The sequence below is a fragment of the Myxine glutinosa genome, chromosome 4, assembly GCF_964187855.1.
Source record: "Myxine glutinosa chromosome 4, kmMyxGlut1.1, whole genome shotgun sequence".
In the NCBI taxonomy this organism is placed as follows: domain Eukaryota; kingdom Metazoa; phylum Chordata; class Myxini; order Myxiniformes; family Myxinidae; genus Myxine; species Myxine glutinosa.
Window position 1 is genome coordinate 164883052 of NC_136264.1, and position 27726 is coordinate 164910777.

Genomic DNA, 27726 nt, shown 5'->3' on the forward strand with positions numbered 1-27726 from the left:
GGATGGTGGATTTGCCATCCCTCCACATCGGGGAGGTCCTACTATCAATTTTGCACACCTAAATCCAACCAATCAAAAATTCTGCCAATCATTCTACCATCATCAAATTTTGCTTTTTTTTTCTAATTTCGGGGCCAAAACACTATCCTCATCAACCGTCTACTTATTACATCCTCTCGGTGCGCCAATTCCCTTCTAAAGCTCGGCTTCGTACAGCCGAGCCATGAACGCGGGTTCTTTTGTGCCAGCGGCTGGATACATCCCGCATTCGTGGCAGGGACGGGGGCTTACCTGGGCCGAGATCCCACGCACCACCTCGGCGTGGAGCCATCCAATGTCCCGATCTCGACCTGCCGGCACGTCTCAATAGAAAGTGGTCGCCATGACGACCCTTCCTATCGGGCTGCCCGCTCCGCCTAGTGGAGCCCGGACGCGGCCGTTCCAAGCGAGGCACAGCGTGGATCGCGTACGGCGGTTCTTTCGAAACCGCCGTGGTTCGGATCCCCGCTGGTCCTCGCGGCACGCGAAGCTGCCCGACGCGCACCGAGGGCCCGATTCGGCTATAAGTCGTTCTAACCTTTAACCCGGTTACCGTCGATGCCTCACCTGCATGCTTATACGCATACGCTACCCCTTTCTTGCTCATACATGCAGCCGTTTCCATGCTCCTCGTCGTACCTTTTCTTACACACCTCGGTACACTCATTCCGCCCACAGACTTGGTCACACACCTGACCACCGAACACCTTGGCACACATTCGTCGCTCGCACACTTCACCAACACACCTCTTCGCGCCCCTTCCTCGGTCACGTCCTCTGCGACCATCACAGGTGTGCTTTCACTCGCACACCCAACCACGTGCCTCACGACCAACTCAAGTGTGCATTCCCACCCACGCTCTACCATTCCAGGTGTGCATCCTTCCATTCCAGGTCTACATCCTCGCTCACCTGTCACAACCAACTCACGCTCCGTGTCACTCTCACTACTTCCACCTCCATTCTTGACAGCGCACTCACCCTTACTCTCGACAGCGCACTCTTTCCTCATGCACCTGTCCGTTACACACCTTTCTCGCGCACACTCTTGCGCACACTCTCCCGTTACACCCTCTGTAACACTCACCACAGGCGTACACTTTCTCGTTACATCCTCTGTAACACTCACCACAGGTGTACACTCTCTCGTTACTTCCTCTGTAACACTCACCACAGGTGTACACTCTCTCGTTACTTCCTCCGTAACACTCACCACACCGCGCTTCCATGTACCCCCTCGCACACGCGCTTCGACCAACTCACTCTTGACGGCACACTCACTCCTTGGCGTGCACTTTTTCCTCACACACCCCATGGTCGGACATTCTCGCACACCTCTTTTTTCGCACACCAGACCTGTCGCACACTTCACCAACGGCCTTTCACGAACACCCGGATCCAAACCAATCCCCAAGCCGACTGAAGCTTTCCTCACATCATATACATTGCCACTCACCTCCGTACCTCGTCGTCGCACCTCCTTTGCCACCTGCAAACTCTTTATTTGGTTAGTGAGCATCACATTATGAGTTGAGCACCGACCTTGCACATATTCCATCACCTCCTCCTAGATTTCTCTTTTAGTTTCTGTCCGTCTCTTCTTAATTTCACTCACCTCTTCTTCCACTTCCTCTAATTTTTGTTTAACCTCTTTTATTTATCGGTGCGTCTCCTCAGGTTCGTCCTCTAAGGCTACCGTGACCGTCTCTATGTGCATCCTCACCTCTCGGTCCTTCGTCTCCATTATCTCTGTCACCTCGTCCACCCTCATTGTCAGTTCCTCACGTACCATCTGACATTGCCTCTGCGTCGCTATTAATTCGTTTTTAATTTCTTTTTGTGTCGCCTTTAACCCTCCTAGTACCGCAGTGTTCTTTTGAACCTGCTCCACTAGTTCTTTTTGTCCCTCCGTCAGCTGTTCCACCTCCTCCGTCAGATCTTCTATTCCCCCTTGTAACTTTGCCGTATTATTTCTCACCTCTTTCTCCATACGCTTCTCACCTCGCTTTACCTCCTCGCGAAGCCCCGAAACCTCCTCACTCACACCTCGTCGTATTTCCTCCATCTCTTTTGTAGATGCCACCCTCATCTGTCCCAATTCATCCCTCTGAGCATCCAGTTTACTTTCTAACCCGATTTGCACCTCCTCTATCTGGTTCCCCATTCGTTTGATTTCCCGGGCAGATTGTTCCCCTATTTCCCACAATTTGTCCTCCATCCTATCTTCTAACCCCATTAACCCATTTTTCACCTCTTTTATCCCGTTGTCTAACCCCTCAAAATTATTGTCGAACTTCCCAAATTTCTTGTCTAACTCCTCAAAATTATTGTCGAACTTCCCAAATTTCTTGTCTAACTCCTCACCGGTACCCCTCGCTTCGTCCCTCATTACCCCCATTTGGTTTCCCATTACCCCCATTTTTGCTTCTAGCCTCTCCATAAGGGCCCCCATTTGCAACATAAAAAGGTTCGAATCCACCAGCGGCGCTGCTACGGTCGCGGGCGCGGTCGCCATGTGCGAGGCGCCATTTTGCGCGTCTGATACCCCCGCAACCACATTGCTATTTTTCTCCTCCTCCCTTTCCTCCACATACATTTCCCCGAGGTCCTGGGTCGATTCCACCCTGTCTATCTCTCCCACCGACATCCGATCGCCTTGATTGTCCATGGCGCGATCTCAAAATTCGGGTTTTGCTTTAAAACAAAACAAATTTCGTCAGCTCGTAATTTTGACCAAAAATTTTTTCTACACGTTTTAAAAATTTGGTTCGGGCCTCGAATCTCACTCCCCGACACCAATTGTTACTTAATAACACAATTGGTGTTCCAAAATTTGGGCCTAACAAATTTAGTCCCAGGTCCGAATCCAACTCCTGACAACCAATTGTTACTGATATAACACAATTGGTGTTCCAAAATTTGGGCCTAACAAATTTAGTCCCAGGTCCGAATCCAACTCCTGACAACCAATTGTTACTGTACTAACACAATTGGTACCCGATTCCACCCGACGTTGACCAGATCGCACCGCAGATATTCAATCGGGAAACCTCTAAAGCGACCGAAAGAGAATGAAAAGAGAAGAAGACAGAGTACGGAGGAAGAACAGATTTATTATACACACACAAGCAATGGATGGAAGAAGCAGTCACACAGCGAATCGTTAACTTATTCTATTCAATTTACTTAATCCCAAGACAACGAGTAGGACAGACGACGTTCACACTTACACGGGGGATATTGCAGGCAGGTAGGGCTTGAGGTGGATTGCTGGAGAGGGAGGACAGGGTCGGAGGCAGCAGCTCTCAATTCCTCGCGCTTTTGGCGGGAAAACCCTCCGTCGCGTATCCGCTGCTGTAGACGTCACGCGCTGGCTCGGCACACCTGCTCCTCTCCTTCTGGTGGAGCCGTCTCCCTCCTTTCAGCGCGTCTCTCCAAAGCTGGTTCCCTTTCCGAGTACCTCTCCTCTTTGGCTTGGAGCGTTTCGCATCTCACCGCTCCTCTTGGTGTCGCCTCTTCGCTCATCTCCCAGGTCATCTCCCAAGTCATCTCCCAAGTCATCTCCCAAGTCATCTCTTGAAGCAGTCCCTTACAGTCGCTTTTATAACTCGGGGCGGAATCAAGCCGCCGGCTGCGAGGGCACGCCTACCGGGTCGCTCACCGCGGTGCTGATTGGCCATGTAGGGTTGGCTCACTCCTCCCCTCTATGCCGAGGTGGAGACACGCCTTTCTTCTCCGAGATTAGCACATGGGCAATGGCGGCTTGCGGGATTGAACACAACTCGCACCCTTTTTAAAGGAACTTTGGAGAGCGGAGATGTTTGGGGAAATTGCAAGGGCCTATGCTTATTTTGTTTGATACAATGCAAAGTCAATCTAGTGGGAAACACATATTTAGCCTACATGGAATAAGGAAATACACTATTTAAAAAGATATATCGTGACCTGCGTGTAAGTTTCATGGAATTAACTAGGAGGACGGCTGCGATCATTATTTACATTACGAGGGTGTTTACACATAACAAAACCATACTTTTTTACATTCGTTACACTTCCTCCAAAATTGTTACACTTCTCAAAAACCGTTACACTTCTCAAATTCGTTACACACTTCTCAAAACCGTTACAATATATATATATATATATATATATATATATATATATATATATATATATATATATATATATATATTGTTGCGGTATGGTCAAATCTCCACTCCTGACAACAATTTGTTGCTGTGGTTAAAATTATCCCACTCCTTAACAACAATTTGTTGCGGGGGCCGGGTTCAAAAAAACCCTTCTTGCACAACTATTTTTTTTGCGTGATTCCCCTCGGTTAATACCGGAGAATCACGAATACTTTCAAGGTGCACGGATCAAGGTGCACGCGCGTGCCAAAGAACCGCGCGATCGCACCCTTGCTTTCACACACCGTATTCAATTGCGTGCCGAGCGGATTTGCATGGTGTGGAAAGCGGCGTTACCCCACGAGATTTATGGACCTGAGTCTAGCCAAATGCGGTCCCAGATGATGCTAGGCCAATGGAGAAAAGACGTACCGAGCAGGTTGGAAAGTAACAACAAAATGTACAGCCTTTTATTTTGAATGCACAGAGAAACAGAGACGAAGATTCAGCTTCTCAATTATTACCTAATAATAACCCAGACTTGGCGCCTTCACACTCTGACACACACACTCACAGGGAAAAAGACACTGGTTAAGGGCGTACCGATGTACGTGCTGGCATTCTTCACAATTGGCCACATGGTCTGGTGTGCACAGTTCACAGTTCAATACCCAATCCGGAAGTGCAGCCTGGATGAGGTAAGGTCCAAAGGACGAACTTCCGCCTCAATGTTGGTACGGACGAACTTCAGCACAGGTTGGACAAGCTTGCAGGTCAGCCGGATGGCGCAAAAGATCGGCGCAGAAGCGATTGGTGTCGACGAAGAACAAAGGCCAAAACACGTGTCGTTGGAGCTAAAACAAGAGAGTCTAGAGCAGGGTGTCGTCCACGTGGCAAAATCCCAGGCTAGGCAAGATCGAACAGAGCAGGCGGTCGTCCTGTGCGCAGCGAAATCCTCGGCAAAAGAGAGAGTGATAAGGCGCTCCGTGTGGGCTATTTATCAAACCTGCCCACGCCCTTAAAAATGTTCCAAAGCCTCCCATTGGCTGAGGCTTGTCGCATCCTGGCTTGGTGTTCTCGCCTTCTCACTGGTCACGTGGGCCTGTGCTTCTGGCCACGCCTTCCTGCACATTAGTAATGGCTTCCCCCAGCCACGAAGGCTTGACATCCTGCCTAACTCAACGCATATTTGGTCTTTATTACTACACAATGGGAAAGGGCTAATCTTTACATTCAATAAGACACATCTAACTACTGCAGGCTACATGTTGTCGTGCAACGAACTATAGGGGGTTTGCCTTTGTCACAACCGCAACAATATATATATATATATATATATATATATATATATATATATATATATATGTATATATATATATATATATATGTATATAATTTTTGTTTAAATTTTTTATAATTTCTTACAATTTTATTTTGATATTAAAAATGGGTTTTTATTTTATATTTTAAATAAGCTATTGTTTTATGCAGAAAATGTGGATTTCCCCTTGCAAGAACAAGAAGTCTTTAAAAGGCGCACACATGGACGGGCAGACGGATTTGATATAGCAGATCACTCCAATAGTTAGTTCGTGTAATCAGTACAATCCTACTAAGTGGGCCTTTAGTTTGAGGCAGAATAAACATATTCGGCAAATGTTTTCATCCACAAGGAAATATGTCTCCCAGACCATGTACTGCCCTTGCCTAAGGACCATGCTGATCATTTTGCTCCTTCACACAGTTCCGCAAGCACAAGCACATTAAACAGCCATCAGCGGAGGCCACCATGCACATGACGGCTGATTGGACTTCCTCCTGCCACTCTTTGAGGCAGGCGTGTGCTCAATTCCTTGGTGACGAAAATCACAAAAACGCCACCGTGGTCGAGATGAAATAATTGCACAGGAATGGGATTAATTGAGCTTAACGAAGGTGGCAGAAGACTGAATGGCGGCTCGTCCAACAACAGACGAGTTGAGGCCATGAGGCCAGCGATCTTTCTAATGAAGACAAATGCCCTACCCTCGCCTGCTTAAGAACCACCGTGCCTCCACTTAGACCACCTGTCTCTACACATCAGCCAAAGCTCAAAGGAAATAAAGTATCGGTTAAGAATGCGTGGCCAGAATGGCCGTACGATTTTGAATTTGGGAAGAAGTTGACATACTTCACAGAATGTCCAAAGGAGGACACATACAGAATTTTGGAAAGGGAAATCCACCGACACACATGTCTACAATAAAAGTCAGGTAAATTTAAATGGATATTAAACATTTCAAGGTAACACCATTGACTCAACTTGCTTTTCATCAGGTAGTTTTGGAACAAGCTATGGCGTTAGCTGGTGTGAGTGAGTTGATTTATTGATTTTGTACTATAGCATGTAGATGTATCGATTTTGCTTTGTAGAAATCGTTTTGTTATTGCCTGTGTCAGGTTACAGCTTTCTATCTTATTCCTCTGTGCAGAGACCTAGAGAAACAGTAAATAATATGACAAGAAGTGAAAGATTTATTGATTGAAGTGAAAGATTTAAGATCACTTGTGGTTAAACAGTTTTATTTAGTTGAAATCTTTTGGTTATTTTTTGTTTGCTTGACAAAGTTTTTGTAAATTATACATGAGCAGTAGTTAAATAAAGTAGCTCATATTTGGAAATGGACTGGCTTGGAACTCTTCAGTCATGTCCAACGTAAACAATTGATTTTACATAACGTATTTGATTTTGATTGATTTTACGTAACGTAACGCAGCAATCGTAAGGGTTTATTATGACAATCCTTGTGATTGAATTACAGTGACAGGTCATTTGGACCATTGAGACTGCACCATGCAATTCCTTTGGGATAGGTAACTGGACTATTGAGACTGCAACATGCAATTCCTTTGGGATAGGTAACTGGACCATTGAAATTGCAACATGCAATTCCTTTGGGATAGGTAACTGGACTATTGAGACTGCAACATGCAATTCCTTTGGGATAGGTAACTGGACCATTGAGACTGCAACATGCAATTCCTTTGGGATAGATAACTGGACTATTGAGACTGCAACATGCAATTCCTTTGGGATAGGTAATTGGACCATTGAGACTGCAACATGCAATTCCTTTGGGATAGGTAACTGGACCATTGAGACTGCAACATGCAATTCCTTTGGGATAGATAACTGGACTATTGAGACTGCAACATGCAATTCCTTTGGGATAGGTAATTGGACCATTGAGACTGCAACATGCAATTCCTTTGGGATAGATAATTGGACCATTGAGACTGCAACATGCAATTCCTTTGGGATAGGTAACTGGACCATTGAGACTGCAACATGCAATTCCTTTGGGATAGGTAATTGGACCATTGAGACTGCAACATGCAATTCCTTTGGGATAGGTAACTGGACCATTGAGACTGCAACATGCAATTCCTTTGGGATAGATAACTGGACCATTGAGACTGCAACATGCAATTCCTTTGGGATAGATAACTGGACTATTGAGACTGCAACATGCAATTCCTTTGGGATAGATAACTGGACTATTGAGACTGCAACATGCAATTCCTTTGGGATAGGTAATTGGACCATTGAGACTGCAACATGCAATTCCTTTGGGATAGGTAACTGGACCATTGAGACTGCAACATGCAATTCCTTTGGGATAGATAACTGGACTATTGAGACTGCAACATGCAATTCCTTTGGGATAGGTAATTGGACCATTGAGACTGCAACATGCAATTCCGTTGGGATAGGTAACTGGACCATTGAGACTGCAACATGCAATTCCTTTGGGGTAGATAACTGGACTATTGAGACTGCAACATGCAATTCCTTTGGGACAGGTAACTGGACCATTGAGACTGCAACATGCAATTCCTTTGGGACAGGTAACTGGACCATTGAGACTGCAACATACAATTCCTTTGGGGTAGGTAACTGAACTATTGAGACTGCAACATGCAATTCCTTTGGGGTAGGTAACTGAACTATTGAGACTGCAACATGCAATTCCTTTGGGGTAGGTAACTGGACCATTGAAATTGCAACATGCAATTACTTTGGGATAGGTAACTGGACCATTGAGACTGCAACATGCAATTCCTTTGGGGTAGGTAACTGGACTATTTAGACTGCAACATGCAATTCCTTTGGGGTAGGTAACTGGACCCCTGGGTATTCCACTGGACCCTGGGTATTCAACTGCACCCCTGGGTATTCAACTGCACCCCTGGGTATTCCACTGGACCCCTGGGTATTCCACTGGACCCCTGGGTATTCCACTGGACCCCTTGGTATTCCATGCCACACAGTTAAACCTGATAGTATTCCATGAAACACAGTTAAATCTGATAGTATTCCATGCCACACAGTTGAGGTTGGCACTCAATTTAATGAACCAACCAAGGATGTGCTGCAGGGACAACCTATCCCTTTTCAGCAATTCCCCATCAATTATGTTATGTTCTGATTGGTTGGTAGTTTTCTGGAATTTCTGTATAATTTTTAATTTTGAAAATAGGTCAAGATGTGGCCAACAACTATGTTTCTATCCCATGCGTCAGCTGCATGATATCTGCCAGTGACACCTCACCCCAACCCACTTGCAGCTGGAAAGTAGGGGTCCACTGAAAGCTTAGGGTAAAATCATGGGGTATTTTTGGGATAAAGAAAACATTATATTGTGGCGGTTACCTTATGTGCAGGTAACCGCATGTGGCGGTTACCTTATGTGATTACCTTATTTGGGCATAATACACGTGCACGGGCCTGTTGGACATGTGGTTGTGCGGACGTGACGCACGCGCGGTTGCCGGAGCCACGCCCTCCGAAGAGGGCTTTTGGCTTTATATAAGCGTGCTGACTTCCGTTTGAGACTTTGAGTTTAGTGTGCTGGATCTTGCTGTTACAATAAACCATCTTCTAACCCTACGAATGGCCTCGTTCTCTCGCCTTCCGCGACTCCTAAACTGGTGACCTCCGACTGCCTCCGAACGGATTCGGGGGCTGCGAACGAACACGGCAAGCGCGCCCTAGCCAGGGAAACCACCTAGGCTGGTGACGCCGGCTTCTCCCGCACGGCTTCGGGCGCAGTTTCGAACGCGGTTTCGAAATGCCGGAGTTTCGGTAACGACGACGGCCATGACTATGAGGTTCGCGCACCGCGCTCGGCTCCTCCTCTACGACCGGAGGGGCGAACCTATTCCAAGACCCTCCGAAGGCACGGCTGCTTCGTCACCTTCGCGTGCACTGACGTTGGCGGAACGGCCGCCTCGTCACCCTCGCGCAACTACAACTGCAACCGCAACTACTTCTCCGACCCTGCATCCTCGGGAGCCTCCCCCGAGGGCTTGACCAGCCCCTCGGTTGGCTCACCTGCTTTTCGCGTGCACCGAGGCCGAGCGCTGCTCGAGCCTTCTCGGCACTGCACCCACGACCTGCAACCTCGGGAGGCCCGCGAGGAACCTCGGCAGCCTACCCCGAGGACTTGCCCAGCCCCTCGGTCGCCTCGGCCTACGCATAGGCCCGTGGCGTGCATTCTGGGGGGACGTATGTGGCGGTTACCTTATGTGCAGGTAACCGCGTGTGGCGGTTACCTTATGTGATTACCTTATTTGGGCATAATACACGTGCACGGGCCTGTTGGACTTGTAGTTGTGCGGCCGTGACGCACGCGCGGTTGCCGGAGCCACGCCCTCCGAAGAGGGCTTTTGGCTTTATATAAGCGTGCTGACTTCCGTTCGAGTTTAGTGTGCTGGATCTTGCTGTTACAATAAATCATCTTCGAACCCTACGAATGGCCTCATTCGCTCGCCTTCCGCGACTCCTAAAATATAATGCATGGTATTTTTTCTCTGGCAATTTAACTATATTTATTACCAAAACAACTTTTTACCCTTTCCCACACAACTACACATCCACCTTTTTCACCTTTTATCCATCAGCAGATGCACATTCCCAGCAGATGTACCAACGTATACCTGAAACACACATTCCACAATGTATAAGTAATAAAAACATTTTCAACAAAATGGCATTCGGTAGAGCCAGGCTGACAGTTTACGTTTTGTATCCACCGATAGGCCGGATCTGGATTCGGACCTGAACCAAAATCGAATCGGCTTGTTTTTGTCACCTACAGTCATGTGAAAAAGTAAGTACACCCCATGTAAAGTTTTGACTCTTTCAACATATTTCAACATACAGCTATTTGATCTTCATTTCAAAAATATTGATAGATAAAGGTGATATAATATAACAAATATCATGAAACATTTACATTTAGTAGTCCATTGTATAATTTAAATAAACATAAATACAAATTTCGCATGTGGAAAAAGTAAGTACACCCCTACATTTATCACTACTTCAAATACCTAAAATTAGAATCAGGTGCACCAGCTCAGGTGCAAATGATTAGAAACATCGTTAGAGAGGATCTTGGAGGAACCTGTCTTATTTAAACCTCAGACATTTAGTTTGGTTTGCTCTTTATTGTTGAAGTGTGCGACGTCACCATTCCTAGATCAAAAGAGCTCTCTGAGGCCTTCAGAAAGAAGGTTATAGATGCCTACGAGTCTGGGAAGGGATTTAAAAAGATATCCAAACAATTTGAAATCAATCATTCGACTGTCCGGAAGATCATCTACAAGTGGAGAAGATTCCAAACAAATGCCAACTTGTTCATGCCAGGCTGCCCCAGCAAGTTCAGCCCGAGAGCAGAACACAAGATGCTGAAAAAAGTCTCTAATAACCCCAGAATGTCATCACGGACCTACACGTAGCTCTTGCCACTGTCGATGTCAAAGTGCACGAGTCCACCATTTGAAAGAGGTTGCACAAATTTGATCTACATTGGAGGTGTGCCAGGAGGAAGCCTTTGCTGTCCAGCAAGAACATCAGGGCAAGACTAAAGTTTGCCAATGAACACCTCGGCAAAGACCAGAACTTCTGTAACAATGTGCTCTGGACAGATGAGTCAAAGGTAGAGCTATTTGGCCACAGTACACGAAGACATGTTTGGCGAAAACCAAAGACAGCATTTGAGCACAAGAACCTGATACCAACTGTAAAGCATGGTGGTGGAAATATTATGGTTTGGGGCAGCTTTGCTGCATCACGGCCTGGGCAGCTCACCATCATATAATTCACTATGAATTCTTCATTGTACCAGAGGGTGCTTGAGGATAATGTGAGGCCATCTGTCGTCAAGTTGAAGCTCAACCAAAGGTGGACCTTGCAACATGACAATGACCCTAAACATACCACTAAATCCACCAAGGAATGGCTGAAAAGAAAGAAATGGAGGGTTCTGGAATGGCCAAAACAAAGCCCGGATCTAAATCCCATCGAGATGTTGTGGGGGGATTTGAAACGAGCTGTGCATGCAAGAAACCCCTCAAACATCGCACAGCTGAAAGAATTCTGCATGGAGGAGTGGACAAAAATTTCTCCCAGTCGATGTCAGAGACTGGTAGACAGTTATAAGAAATGCCTACTTGAGGTTGTTTCTGCCAAATGGGGCAATACCACCTATTAGAGCCAAGGGTGTACTTACTTTTTCCACATGCGAAATTTGCATTTATGTTTATTTAAATTATACAATGGACCACTAAATGTAAATGTTTCATGATATTTGTTATATTATATCACCTTTATCTATCAATATTGTTGAAATGAAGATCAAATAGCTGTATGTTGAAATATGTTGAAAAAGTCAAAACTTTACATGGGGTGTACTTACTTTTTCACGTGACTGTATCCAACTCGTCCACCAAGTTTTGTCAAAATCCGTCCATAACTTTTTGAAATATCATGCTATATATCGTTTTAGCCACATATCTCAATGAAGAATCACTTAAAAGTTTTAAATCTTGGATCCGGATCTGGATCTTCACAAAAATCTAATCAGTTCTTCGTTGTTGCGCACCGAACCTGTCCACCAGGTTTTGTCATAATCCGTCCATAATTTTTTGAGATATAATGCTATATATCGTGTTTGGCCATATTTCCCAAAGGTGAAGAATCACTTAAAAAATTATTGTATCTGGATCTTCACCAAAATTTTATCAATTCGTCCTTGTCACAGACTCAGCCTCTCCACCAAATTTCGTCTGCATCCATCCAAAACTTTTTTGAGATATCAGACAGACAGACCAGGGTGAAAACATAACCTTCGTCCACTATCGATGGCAGAGGTAATTAACATCTCTGGCATATGCTAGAAGTTCACACTATGAAGGAAGTGTGGAGTGGTGGACATGCAAAATCCAAACCAAGACAAGTAAGTGGAGCTAGAATATTACCCATTCCCTTAAGGTCATTAGTGAACGACATGGTAATTATATAGCTCGGGTTCCAAGAGCTCAAGACGCAAATCGAAATCCTCGACACTGGGTCCATCATGCAGATATGAACCTTCAAGCTCGAATGTCAATCAAGGCCATTGGTGGACATCATCTCATTATAACAATATACTCGAATATAAGAGCCGTCGCTTCGCTGATGGAAATACCAATCTTTGCTGCGATGGTTAATCTATGGGGGCAGAAAAAAAACAACCAACGATCAGGAGTTGTTAGGGTTAGGGTTGTTAGGGTTAGGGTGGTTAGGGTTGTTAGGGGGGTTAGGGTTAGGGTTGTTAGGGTTAGGGGGGTTAGGGTTGTTAGGGTTGGGGTTAGTTGGCATTTGCAGTTTTGACACGCGTGTCCATGTACCCATTTCTTTTAAAAAAACTTTTTTTTTTCGGCACGATTAAAAAAACATTTTTTGGGGGGATCACAACCACTCCCGGGAGTTACCCGAATCCACAGTATTTGGATTTATTGAAATCCGTTGACCCGTTCTCAAGTTATAACACGACAAACAGACAGACAGATAGACACGGCTCCTTTTATAATGTGGAAGATATTGAGGTTTTGGACGTTAAATAACCCTGTCTTTTGAAATAAAATATATAACTCGGCCATTCTGTGCCAGTCGACTATACCACCTGAAATAACCACAATTGTCATCATCTTCTTGTGGGATCAGGCAGGAACGTTTTTGGCTGAAACCTTTCACGAACTAGCTGCCCAGGACTGACGTTCGACTCAGCTCTTGTACACGTTGACAGGGATTTGGAACTTGACCAGGGGTCCGTAAATACGTCACATAGGCCTGCTCGACTCTTTGCGAAGGACACCGTGAGATCTATAACGTCCACCGACTAATGTTAGCAGAGGGGACACCCAGTTTGACGTCCACCCGAGGGAGGGCACATACATCGATACCTGATCGCCATTCCTGCGAAACACCAGGATGGTAGTTTATAGCTGGACTGAGATTTCAACTTTTGAAATAAAAATAACATCATACAGAAACTAACAAAAAAAAGCACAAAGGTTTCACGTCACATCTGTTTTAAGGTAGCAAAGTAATTGATTGGCAAAAAGTGTGAATCACACTTATTTAGGAGCTGTGAATTCAAAGTCTGGACACTGCCAAGCAAACCTTCGAATCATTAAAAGGTGTGAAATCGCATTGTATGCTTTTGATGACGTTACATCAGAACAAGCTCGAAGAAAAAAAAAAAGAAAAGAAGGCGGTCAAAGCGTTCCCATAGCAACACGCGTGGTGCGCTCAAACTTTAGGGAGGACTCCGCGCGGTTCTGTCAGAAACATCACTTCAAGATCACGTTTAAAGAGCCACGGAAGCGCTGTCTGACGAGGTTCTTTTAATCGTGCCGAAGCACTGGGCTTTTCACACTGCGCTTTGATGGGAGCATCAACGGACCCCCTCGAGCGGGTCCTCAGATTTATCGATGTGAGATATTACTTGTAGCTATTTTTTTTACACTTGCACGAAACATATGGCAGCCGTGAAGTTCGTCTCGCAGCAAACCAAACTTTCCTCCAAACTTCACCTCATCAGCTACACTTTTCCTCCCAAACTGCACTTCGTCTGCCATCTTCCAAGATGGCACACAAAGACGTCAACGACACCTCTGGCTCTTTGACTGCTATTTCCTTCCCAACTACTTCAACTACTGTCTACACCTCCATAGCTGCCATTTACCCACCCAACTACACCTCCATAGCTGCCATTTACCCACCCAACTACACCTCCATAGCTGCCATTTACCCACCCAACTACACCTCCATAGCTGCCATTTCCCACCCAACTACACCTCCATAGCTGCCATTTCCCACCCAACCACACCTCCATAGCTGCCATTTACCCACCCAACTACACCTCCATAGCCACCATTTACCCACCCAACTACACCTCCATAGCTGCCATTTACCCACCCAACTACACCTCCATAGCCGCCATTTCCCACCCAACTACACCTCCGTAGCTGCCATTTACCCACCCAACTACACCTCCATAGCCACCATTTACCCACCCAACTACCTCCATAGCTGCCATTTACCCACCCAACTACACCTCCATAGCCGCCATTTCCCACCCAACTACACCTCCATAGCCACCATTTACCCACCCAACTACACCTCCATAGCTGCCATTTACCCACCCAACTACACCTCCATAGCTGCCATTTCCCACCCAACTACACCTCCATAGCTGCCATTTCCCACCCAACCACACCTCCATCGCTGCCATTTACCCACCCAACTACACCTCCATAGCCACCATTTACCCACCCAACTACACCTCCATAGCTGCCATTTACCCACCCAACTACACCTCCATAGCCGCCATTTCCCACCCAACTACACCTCCATAGCTGCCATTTACCCACCCAACTACACCTCCATAGCCGCCATTTCCCACCCAACTACACCTCCATAGCTGCCATTTACCCACCCAACTACACCTCCATAGCTGCCATTTACCCACCCAACTACACCTCCATAGCTGCCATTTACCCACCCAACTACACCTCCATAGCTACCATTTACCCACCCAACTACATCTCCATAGCTGCCATTTACCCACCCAACTACACCTCCATAGCTGCCATTTACCCACCCAACTACACCTCCATAGCTACCATTTACCCACCCAACTACACCTCCATAGCTGCCATTTACCAACCCAACTACACCTCCATAGCTGCCATTTACCCACCCAACTACACCTCCATAGCTGCCATTTACCCACCCAACTACACCTCCATAGCTGACCTTTACCCACCCAACTACACCTCCATAGCTGCCATTTACCCACCCAACTACACCTCCATAGCTGCCATTTACCCACCCAACTACACCTCCATAGCTGCCATTTACCCACCCAACTACACCTCCATAGCTGCCATTTACCCACCCAACTACACCTCCATAGCTGCCATTTACCCACCCAACTACACCTCCATAGCTACCATTTACCCACCCAACTACACCTCCATAGCTGCCATTTACCCACCCAACTACACCTCCATAGCTGCCATTTACCCATCCAACTACACCTCCATAGCTGCCATTTACCCACCCAACGACACCTCCATAGCTGCCATTTACCCACCCAACTACACCTCCATAGCTGCCATTTACCCACCCAACTACACCTCCATAGCTGCCATTTACCCACCCAACTACACCTCCATAGCTGCCATTTACCCACCCAACTACACCTCCATAGCTGCCATTTACCCACCCAACTACACCTCCATAGCTGCCATTTACCCAACCAACTACACCTCCATAGCTGCCATTTACCCACCCAACTACACCTCCATAGCTGCCATTTACCCACCCAACTACACCTCCATAGCTGCCATTTACCCACCCAACTACACCTCCATAGCTGCCATTTACCCACGCAACTACACCTCCATAGCTGCCATTTACCCACCCAACTACACCTCCATAGCTGCCATTTACCCACCCAACTACACCTCCATAGCTGCCATTTACCCACCCAACTACACCTCCATAGCTGCCATTTACCCACACAACTACACCTCCATAGCTGCCATTTACCCATCCAAATACACCTCCATAGCTGCCATTTACCCACCCAACTACACCTCCATAGCTGCCATTTACCCACCCAACTACACCTCCATAGCCGCCATTTTCCACCCAACTACACCTCCATAGCTGCCATTTACCCACCCAACTACACCTCCATAGCCGCCATTTCCCACCCAACTACACCTCCATAGCTGCCATTTACCCACCCAACTACACCTCCATAGCTGCCATTTACGCACCCAACTACACCTCCATAGCTGCCATTTACCCACCCAACTACACCTCCATAGCTGCCATTTACCCACCCAACTACACCTCCATAGCTGCCATTTACCCACCCAACTACACCTCCATAGCTGCCATTTACCCACCCAACTACACCTCCATAGCTGCCATTTACCCACCCAACTACACCTCCATAGCTGCCATTTCCCACCCAACCACACCTCCATAGCTGCCATTTACCCACCCAACTACACCTCCATAGCCACCATTTACCCACCCAACTACACCTCCATAGCCACCATTTACCCACCCAACTACACCTCCATAGCTTCCATTTACCCACCCAACTACACCTCCATAGCCGCCATTTCCCATCCAACTACACCTCCATAGCTGCCATTTACCCACCCAACTACACCTCCATAGCCGCCATTTCCCACCCAACTACACCTCCATAGCTGCCATTTACCCACCCAACTACACCTCCATAGCTACCATTTACCCACCCAACTACACCTCCATAGCTGCCATTTACCCACCCAACTACACCTCCATAGCTGCCATTTACCCACCCAACTACACCTCCATAGCCGCCATTTCCCACCCAACTACACCTCCACAGCTGCCATTTACCCACCCAACTACACCTCCGTAGCTGCCATTTCCCACCCAACCACACCTCCATAGCTGCCATTTACCCACCCAACTACACCTCCATAGCCACCATTTACCCACCCAACTACACCTCCATAGCTGCCATTTACCCACCCAACTACACCTCCATAGCTGCCATTTACCCACCCAACTACACCTCCATAGCTGCCATTTACCCACCCAACTACACCTCCATAGCTGCCATTTTCCCACCCAATTACACCTCTATAGCTGCCATTTTCCCACCCAACATCACATCCATAGCTGTCATTTTCATGATGAAGGAAGGAGATACGAGTTCATTGAGTTCACTGGATTTTAATTCATCATCATCATCATAATCATCATTTGAAAAGTTTCGTGTGTTTGTGTAAATAAAAATTTGAAATCCCCCCACCGCTTTTTTTTTTTTCGATACAAGATCGAGGCTCGTGTAAGAGCCAACATCAATCACAAAAAAATAAACGGACACACAAAACAAACAATAAAGGGAGCGGGAGACAAGATGGGGGGGGGGGGGGAGAGAGGCAAGCACACAAGTACAACAGCAGAGAACAGGGACATCGGAACATCTGAGGGAGGGAGAGGACTTGGGGGGAGGAGGCATGGGAAGGCATGGGGGGGGGGGGGGGTGGGAGAGGTATAAAACACATGGACGCTGCTAGAACTTCCAGGAAAGTAGTCGGTATTTCAAAAGAAGTGGATCTGGGGGTGAATCGACGGGTGTCGAAGAGATCAAGGTTTTGAATGGGGGAAGAGAAGAGATGGTGGTAAACAGCTGTCTTCAAGACCTGGAGGGAGGAGTGGGATTGAAGAGAGTGAGGGAGTTTGTTCCAGAGGCGGGAGTAAAGAGGAATGAAGGAGTGAAAGTGAGCAAAGAGTCTTGATTTTGGCAATTTCACCAGAAGAGGGTTGCAGGCAGATCTTGTGCGACCTGTAGCAATATTTGGGGGACAGAGCACAGATAGAGCTGGGGGAACTAGGCCGGAGAGGAGTCGGTAGAAGACAGAAACACCACCTACCTGCCTGCGGTGAGTGAGTGAAAGGCCCTCACAATCAGCTTCATCGTGGGAGATTCCAATGATTCTGAATGCTTTGGTTTCAACAGCGTGAAGACGAGCCAGGTGTGAGGCAGGAGCACCAGCCCAGAGGGGAGAGCAGTATTCCATTGAGCTGCGGATGAAAGCCTTGTATCTGGTGAGGAGCTCAGGTGTGCCAAGGAAGGACTTCGCACGATGGAGGATGCCCAGTCGGCGACTGGCTTTGGAGGCCAGCTTGGAAATGTGGTTTTCCCAGGAAAGATCATGGCAGATAGTGAGACCCAAAAGCTTGAGCGACAGAACTTCTTGGAGAGGATTGTTCAGAAAGTAGATGGGAGGGTTGTCTAGTCGGTCTTTTCTGAGAGACATAGTGAGACTGATAGACATAGGCTGGTGTTGGCTTAGCGGTTAGGGTGCGGCTTGGGATCCTAGGATCCTGTCGATCGCTGAATTAATGCCAGGGGGTTGACTCAGCCTGTCATCCTTCCGAGGTCAGCAAATTGAGTACCAGTTCACTGATAATTCTTGCATGTCGCAAGAGGTGATTAACAGGGTTGGTGGCAAGAAGGGAATCTGGCTGTAAAACATTGCTTCAAAAAGGGGACCACAGTCCCCGAAAAAGGCCAACCCCAGGTCTGCAGGGAAAATGGCCTCTAAAGGTGGTTCTTATAGTGAGAGTGTGAAAATTTGTCAGGATTGAAAGACATGTTCCACTTGTTAAATTTTCATTAAAACAATGCTGACATTTGCAGCTTTTTCCATGAATCAGGAACCACCAGGAACCTATTCCCCTCCTTTTTCCAATGAATTTTTTCAGATTTTATTAACGTGGTTTTCCAAGGGCAGTTTCCATTTTACATGGGTCAAAGTTTAAATCAGAAAGAGAATGGAGGACAACGAGAACCAAATCAGAATGAAAATGTAAGGCTACGGGAACACAGATTTGCTTCATACAGAGTGAAAATTAGGACACATTTGTATTCACTTACTATTCACTCTCTGCGATTGTAGTTACCTTTTGGTATTACTTACAGAATGGGTTCATTGTTAAATCATTGTCACGTCTGTGGCTCCCGTTACAACAGAAACCTCATTGCTGAGACTTTTAGTCTCGGAAGATGGACCAAATGATATTTTATTTCACTGCGTTCAATCAATTTAAGGATCGTTCAATTGGGCCGAATTCGATGGTGACAAACACACAAAGAAAACATATACCTCAAAACAGGTTTTCTTATCTTTTAAAGGATTTATTTTGTAAAGTAAACAGCAAAGAGGGAAAACAGGACGCTAAAAACAAACACGTAACAAATAGTCAGGTTCACCATCATTCAGTCAGGTCAGGCATTTTCTCTCTCTTTTCTTTTTTCGTTCAAATTTTTTGGAAATTAGCAAAACTATACATTTTTGGAATATTCAGAGAATGAGGAATCCAAAAATTAATGTTGGCATTTGCGTAGACACCTTTGCGAAAATGACACTCAGGACAGTGATGAAGATCTGCAAAAGCATATTCCTGAATGGTATAGACCTAGTCGATCCTGTGTGTAGGACTTATAGTTCAATCTGATACTAACAAGGCTGCTTTCTTGCTTTATAAATCCATACCTATAACTTCAAAGGACTTGCAATATCATGTATTATGTAATACAGTTATATCACAAATATAAAGACAATGGTTTTCAATTACCTTTGTTTATTGCTTTTCTATAATCCTGAGCACTATTTTGAGGCCCTTATTGGATTTCTTGACCCAGAAAACATAGGATTAGCATATTTAATTACGTTTCTAGGTTGACTAGAAGCCGAGATAGCGCAAAATATGTATTTTATGGCGGCCATTTTGAAAATCCAAAATGGCGGCCATGCAGGTGTCTGTGCAAATGCCAACATTGATTATCGGATTCTCCATGCTCTGATGATTTCAAAAATCTACAGGTTTGCTAATCTCCCAAAATTTTGAACGAAATTATATTTGTTAACATCGTGAACCTGACTAAAACCAAATGAGTCAAATGGACACACAAGTAAAAGGGAATCTTCAAACTTATGTACAACGATTGGAAATAAGGCAATTCCTAACCCACTAGGCGCCACATATCACACTCGTGGAACAAGACAATAATGTAGGCAAGACACCATTTATCTGATGCACAGGGCGGATTCCGGGCTCAAAGCAGCTCGCTTCAAAAAACAAGTGAGAGATGAGAGCCAGTGACGAGAAGCTCCCAAGATGCCAAAAGCCAAAACGAGCAAGATGAAAATCAATCGCGAGGAAGGCCAGTGGCGGTCAGCCTCCACTAGGCCTAGTGGACCCCTTTTGTCTTCCAAGCGATTGTCCTCCATCTTCTTCCTCCTGCTCTGCCCTCCAAATTCTTACTTCTTGTCCTCCAAAAACACAGGGAGTCCCAGATTGTGTCAATCCACCCAGAGACAAAGCCACAATCAGTCCCCTCCCCTCAGTATTTTATTCCTCCTTCCACACGAGGTCCTCCTTCCACACGAGGTCCTCCTTCCACACAAGTATTTGTTTTCTTCCATCCACATGAGGCTTTCTGGTCTCTCCTCTGAACACACGAGGACTCCTCTTCCTCGTCTACCAGTCTTTCTCGTTTTCCTCCCTCCTCTCAGGTGAGGAGTTCTCGTCTGGCCTGCCCCATCTGGCCTGCCGCTATGGGGCACCCCATTAAAAATAATTTTACGATGGCACTTCTGGTACCACAGCACATAAATGCCGCCATGGCTGGCACACACGAGCCAGAAAGAACACGATTGCCTTTGCACACGTGACATGTGTGCCTCTCTCATCGGAAGTTTTCACCTACGAGCCCCGCCTACTAACATGAAGTTTTTCCGCCCACAAAATTAATGTCTAACCTGTCTATAAATTACATACGCTGCCTCTTCAGTGTCAAGTGGAACAAACGACTTGCTCTGACAAGTCCCTGTTAGATGGCAATCTAACCGCTACTCGAAACACATAGACCATTTTATACTTATCACAGTCTAGCTGTGGATCCCTCTCCCCTTTCCATGTAACATTACTTATTGATAAACATAATTTATGTTGCTTTTCTCATAAGAAGTTTTTTTTTCTTCAATAAACCAACTCGACTTTCACTTTGCTCTGTTATTTGACACAAAACCAGTACTTTGTGATTGGCCGAAGCTTTAATTATTTCAGAGGATGCTGAAGGAGTGACCAGGCTAAATGGTAGAAACAAAGCTCCAGTGCATATAGTTGGTAAAGAGGGGAGGAGTTTTGCAATGTGTAAGGAGGGGGGATGTAATGGATTGAGGAAGTTAGAGTCAAAAAAAATTGTGCTATATTTGAGTACGCAATATATAGATAGCACCTAAGGCTTATTTAGCCAGTGATTTTTTTTTCAACCAAGTTTCTTCCTTCCTCTCTGCATACATTCAAGTAAGGTTCTCCGAACATCGGGTTAGATATGCCTGACTGCAGAGAAACCTACAACGAAACTCGGTAGTGCGCATACCACCACCAGGCTAAATAGTTCATGTTTTGTATCCCACTGATGCACTAGATCTGGATTCAGATTTGAACACAAATCAAATGGGCTTGTTCTTGTCACTTAACAAACTCATCCACCAAGTTTTGGCATAATCCATCCACAACTACAGACTTGGCATTTAATATGGAATTTTTTTTTTCCTTGACTTGGGTTTACTTTCTTAACTCAGTATATCAATCTGGTGAGTTTCTTTTACACTTTGGTGATTTATTTGTTGAAAGAACCATGTCACTGATTGTCTGTTGCAGCAAGAAGTCAACAACAGGATTATATCACAGGTGGCGTGGCAAAATGTACGGACAGGTGCATTTGATGATTGGCTTCACAGTCGGGTATACAAGGGTTGTTGCGTTCTGTATTAGTGGAAAACAACTGCTGCACGTCTCCAAAAGTTATTGCCGCTTCCTCTGGAGATGGTCCGTCAACTCGACAATGCTGTTTGTCATGGAGTGGTGGCTTTACGAAATTACGGCATGAAACAGCGTGCTATTGCTCGGCAGTATGGCATCACTCAAGGTCAGGTGTCAAAGATCCTGAAACGAAATGCTCAGAGGGGTGTCCCTACTCCAATACCGAGGCCAGGACGTCCCCGCAGAACCACAAGGAGGGATGATCGCCAGCTGCACCGGTTAGTCCGCAATGGCCGTACCAAGTCAGCTAATCAGCTTACGGCTGAGTGGCAGCAACTGACAAATGTGCCTGTATCCAGAAGGCTAGTCAACCAACGACTGGTTCAAGTAGGCTATCGTACCAGGCGTCCCCTAAGAAAGCCACGCCTGACCAGACAACACCGCCAGCGCCCATTGCAGTGGGCCAGAGAGCACAGTCAATGGCAGCCAGGGCACTGGAATCACGTGATCTTCAAGTGACGAGTCTAGATTTCTGGTCTATCGCCAAGATGGCCGCGTCCGAGTGCACAGACAAGTGCATGAAGCCTACAACAAAGATTGTATAGTGCCAAGAGTCCATGCTGGAGGTGGTGTGGTGACCGTTTGGGCTGCTTTTCATGCAGGGGGCAAAACTGACCTGGTTGTTCTGAATGGAAACCTGAACCAGTTCAAGTACAGGGCCATTCTGGAAGAAACATTGCTTCCATTTGCTCGTGCAGCCTTTCGAGGAAACTTTGTCTTCCAAGATGACAATGCACGGCCTCATCGTGCTCGCGTGATCCAACACTTTCTTGCTGACCGTGGTGTAGAGCATATGGAGTGGCCTGCCATGTCCCCGGATATGAATCCGATAGAGAACTTGTGGGCAGAATTAACACGTCAAATCGACCACTTGGACCAGCAGCCGACCTCTGTGCGTGAATTGCAGCAGGCTATTGTCACTGCATGGCAAGCGATTCCTGTCCAAACCTTGGCAAATCTCGTGAACAGCATGCCTCGACGTGTACGTGCTCTCCTGAATGCTCGTGGGGGTTACACGAAGTACTGAACTGTAATTTTACTGTCCGTAATCCCAGTCGTAATTTAACTTTTGTTTTTGTTAAAAAAAAATTTGGCTAATGTGCAAAATAAAGAGATACTTCTGGAAAACGTACAGAAGTTTAACACAGTACGGTCCATGAATTGAGTTCGATATCAGTTTACATCACTTTCAAGGATCAATTTATTTGTTTCGAAATGTCAAATGTGGTTTTTGTTTCTTTTAAAGGTCACATTAACAAAATCTAGAATAATTTCAACATAATTCCAATGAACTTTTGGTTCTAAGACATCTTGAAAAGTAAGTTCACCCCCACAAAAAAAAAATTCCATATTAAATGCCGTCTGTATATATATATATATATATACACACACACAGTACATATATTGTGGAGCAGTGGAACAATGTATTTCATTGTCATTTAAATTACAAAGGTGGGTGCAAGGTGGGTACAAAAGCAACTCAGTTGGACATTGCAACACGGCTACATGTGACACGTGATGGGACACGTGTCCATCCTTTCATGCCAGAGACAAAGCGAGAAAGCAAGGAGTGGGGACATCCTCAGTCCCCACCAGCAAAAAAATTCAACCTTCAGCTATTAGTTGGCAACAGCGCTTTGGGACCTGAACAATTGAATTAATGCGGAGCTTCTTGAAAATGAGAAAGTCATCAATGCATAATACTATTGTGACTTGTTATACAATGAAGAGATAAAAGCAATATATAGACGACAGTCTGGTGCACTTTCTCAGGATATGACTTTACTGCATGATAATGTTCATCCTCACAAGGCAAATGCAAACATTATGATTCCAGCAGCGAAAGATTGGGAAGCTTCAAAAGCATTGCTACCTTACTATTTATTGACAGACAATATTATTTCAACCAAATCCATTTCAATGTAATATGTATAGGTCTATAATATATTATTGCTGAACCCTAGCTGGTGCTTTTTGTCTGGACTTGGCAGTGACAAGTGGCCTAGAATGTGCGGTACGTGGGACATTAAATCCCCCACCCGGGCAGCCCCGTCAGCAGAATTCACAGACATTGCTGCTGCCTCGCTTTTATGGCAAAGCCATTTAGCACACAGTATGAGCTTTTCAGCAAGGGCCTTGAAACACCATTACTGGTAAGCGAGAGGGTAGTCCTTTCCAATAAGCTTTTAAAGAGCAGCAGCACATAATGCCCTCATGGCTCTGGGTGAGGCAGTGCTCTGGAGTAGCTGGAATGTACTAACAAAAAAACAAAGTTCTTTTGTCAAATCTCCAAAGGGTGGGCTGCTCTGCAGAATACAAATGTAGGAAAACGTTTCACATAAAAACGTAAATCGAACGATTTCATTAAATATTTTTGTAAAATACTCTGCGATTTGCTTACATACTCTAAAACAAAACCCCCTTCCCCCTTACAGTCTCTTCCCTTACTCTCCTTTCAGCTCATTCCTTGCAAACCCTCTCTCATAAAGCTTCGCCTTTCGAACCACTTCCTTCAACCACAAAATGGGTCTATATTTTAACCAACATACAATGCTGGCGTGCAAAATGCAAACAAAGAAAAAACCTCTGGTTGCCTTCACATTTTTGTATTGTCGATACTATTTGATTGGAGTACCGGTAATCATGTTACTTGCGACCAATCAGCAAACGACCAGGAAAACCAAACCAAATCGATAAGTGGAATGTGAAAGCGGTGCATTTCTAAGCATCTGGCGGCACAAAACATTAAATACGAGTCGTTCATCCGAGTACATCTCCCATAGCTCGACAGGGAGATCCCACACGATTTCGCGGGTTTGTGTGCAGTGACGTAATTCGGGAGATTTGCTCAAACGCAGAACAGTCCTCAGTGGACACTGCAGCGAGAAATGCGCAAAAACAAAATTTATTTGTAGAAAAGTAGAAAAGTTAAAACTATGTTTGTGTTATTATTGCATTCATGGCCATGGAGATACTACAACAGCAAAATAGTGAAAAAATCATGTACAAAAACATAAATCCTGGGAGTATTCACACGTGCAGGCAGACAGCAGTCATCAGTAAGTCATGATTATTCTTTCTCCTGCCCAGGTTAATGACAATTTCACCAACTACGTATTCAAGGTTGTTCTGTTGTTGCATGTAAGGGGAAAAATTGAATTTAAAGACTTCTCGTCTGCAGCATCATTCATACATTCTTGAAGAATTTGTGCATGGAATACAGGACTTTCAAAATGACATATGGATGTTAACAAGGCTCGGTTCTGCTCGCCGTTGCTCGTCAGGCTCTTTTAACCTGCCGTTGCTTGTGAAAAATCGAATTCAAATTGTCTTCTAAACATAATTTTCAGCAATTAGACAAAAGAGTAGCAATTTCAAAATGGTTAGCCCTAATTGTTCAGTTCCTAAAATCAATTTGGACTCACGGAAATACAGGAATACAAAAAAATATCCCAGGATGAGAGGTTTGTAGTTAATTTCCTGTTAGTACAAGCTAGTGGCGGCAGTGGATATAACACACATATACACACACATGGACGGACGCTTCTCCTTTTACCAATAGATGTAAAAATATAGTATAATTTATCGTGGCTCTGGAATTTAACCAAATTTTTTTTTTAATAACAGCACTCACACCCATCCACACCTCTCCTCCTCCTAAACATGATTGATAGTAAATATAATTTTAAGCTTACCCTGTACATTGACAAGCCCCAGATATGACCTTCCCTCACTAACAGGGATGATCGGGTTGGTCAGGTAGAATACGCCGTCCACAGGCCTTGCACCAGTCAATGTCCTCAGCAGTTTGCAGACCGGGAAGCTGCAAGCTATCAGCTTTATGGCCGAGTTCAGAAAGTTCTCAAACTCTTCAGTTGTGCAGAGACACACCCCTTTATCACAGGTACGTTTCCAAGTATTTTCGGCTTTTCCATAACTCTTTGAGATATCAGGTAATATATCCTTTTTAGCCCTGTCATTCAATAGTGAAGAATCGCTTTTAAAATTCTCACATCTGGATCCAGATTCGTATCTTCACCAAAATGTAATCAATTATTTATTGTTACACATCAAACCTGTCCACCAAGTTTCCTCTAAATCCATCCATAACTTAGAGATATTGTGCTATATATCGTTTTCGGCCCAATCGCTCAATGGTGAAGAATTACTTAAACTATTACACAGTGGTATCCAGATCTTCACCAAAATCTAATCATTTCGTCCTTGTCACGCACTCGACCTCTCCTCCTAATTTTGGCCAAATCCGTCCGCAACTTGTTAAAGAGATCTTGTTCAGACAGACAGACAACCAACCAAACCGGCAGACAGGGGTTAAAACACAACCTCCGTCCACTTTTGGTGGTGGGGGTAATAAATATACTGATCTGTAACACTCTCCCCCTTCAAAGAAGAAAGTTTGAACAGAGTGAGAGCTTACATACCCTTTACACAAAATGCAAAAAAAAACAATTCACAGCCAGGAGTAGCATTCAGAAATTACAAAATAAAAAACAGATTACCCGTAGTAATCCTTCCCAAGAGAGTACAGGAGTAATCTCAATTTTACCAGATGTATGGTCAGTTTGGCATCAGTAAGTCTCATAAAGAAAGCATGGATTATCTGAAGGTGATCGTCCCACGTCATGAAATGGATGATGACATCACCAATGTATGCCTCTAGCCCTCTACCTCTCAAGATCTATGGTAAGGTCATTGTTGAGGTGTTGAAATGTAGCAGGGCCACTCTTTAGGCCAAAAGGAAGAACTTTATACTGGTAAAGTCAATTCGCTGTCAAAAGCAGAGATTTTCTTTGCTCGTTCAGTAAGAAGAATCTGCCAGTACCCCTTCAATATGTCAAACTTGGCTTGACCAATCCTGTCAATGCAATCACCAATCCTTGGAATTGGACAAGAGTCAGTTCTTGACACTTCATTGACCCGTTTTAAATCGGTGCAACAACAGAAACTGCCACCTGGCTTGGGTACTAGGATGCAGGTGAACTCCATTCACTGTCACTAGGTTAAATGATGTCATTCTCTAGCATGTACTCAACCTCCTTATGAAGATGCCCCAACTTGACTGGGTTCTTCCTGTACGGGTACTGGTTTACTGGCGTGGCGTCACCTACAAATCTTTGTATGGCACCTTTTGACTCAGGATGGTAACCACTTGACTTAACCTGCTTCACTCCCAACTAGAGCAAACCCTGTTGGAAAGTTTTGATGTGAAATTTGATCTTCGATGAAACTGTATGACCTTATGTAGGCCAAAATTGGTGAATAACTTAACGAATGCATTGGCGATGTTTGGGGCCGTACTTTTCCTGAGAGGTATCGCCTCTGTGAACCTAGTGGAAGCACACATAATAGTCAGTATGTATTGGTTACCTGCCTTTGTCTTAGGTAAGGAACCTACACCATCAATAATAACCCGACTGAAGGGTCCATAAAAAGCCGGAATGGGTCTTAATGGTGCTGATGGAATTTTTTGATTGGGTTTCCCTACCATCTGGAATGAGTGACAAGATTTACAAAACTCTGCAACATCACATCGCAAACCTGGCCAAAAGAAATGGGTCCAAATTTTGTCACATGTTTTGTTTACCCCAGTGTGACCCCAAGGCGACCTGTCTCATGCACCAAACTCAGGATTCCATTACGTTACGGTTGCTCAACCATAACTTAATAATTTACCTTACATTCATCATCTGCTGGTACTCCATTTCCTCATGAAGTCCCAATCTTTCAGTAGCAAACTGGTACTTTGGTAAC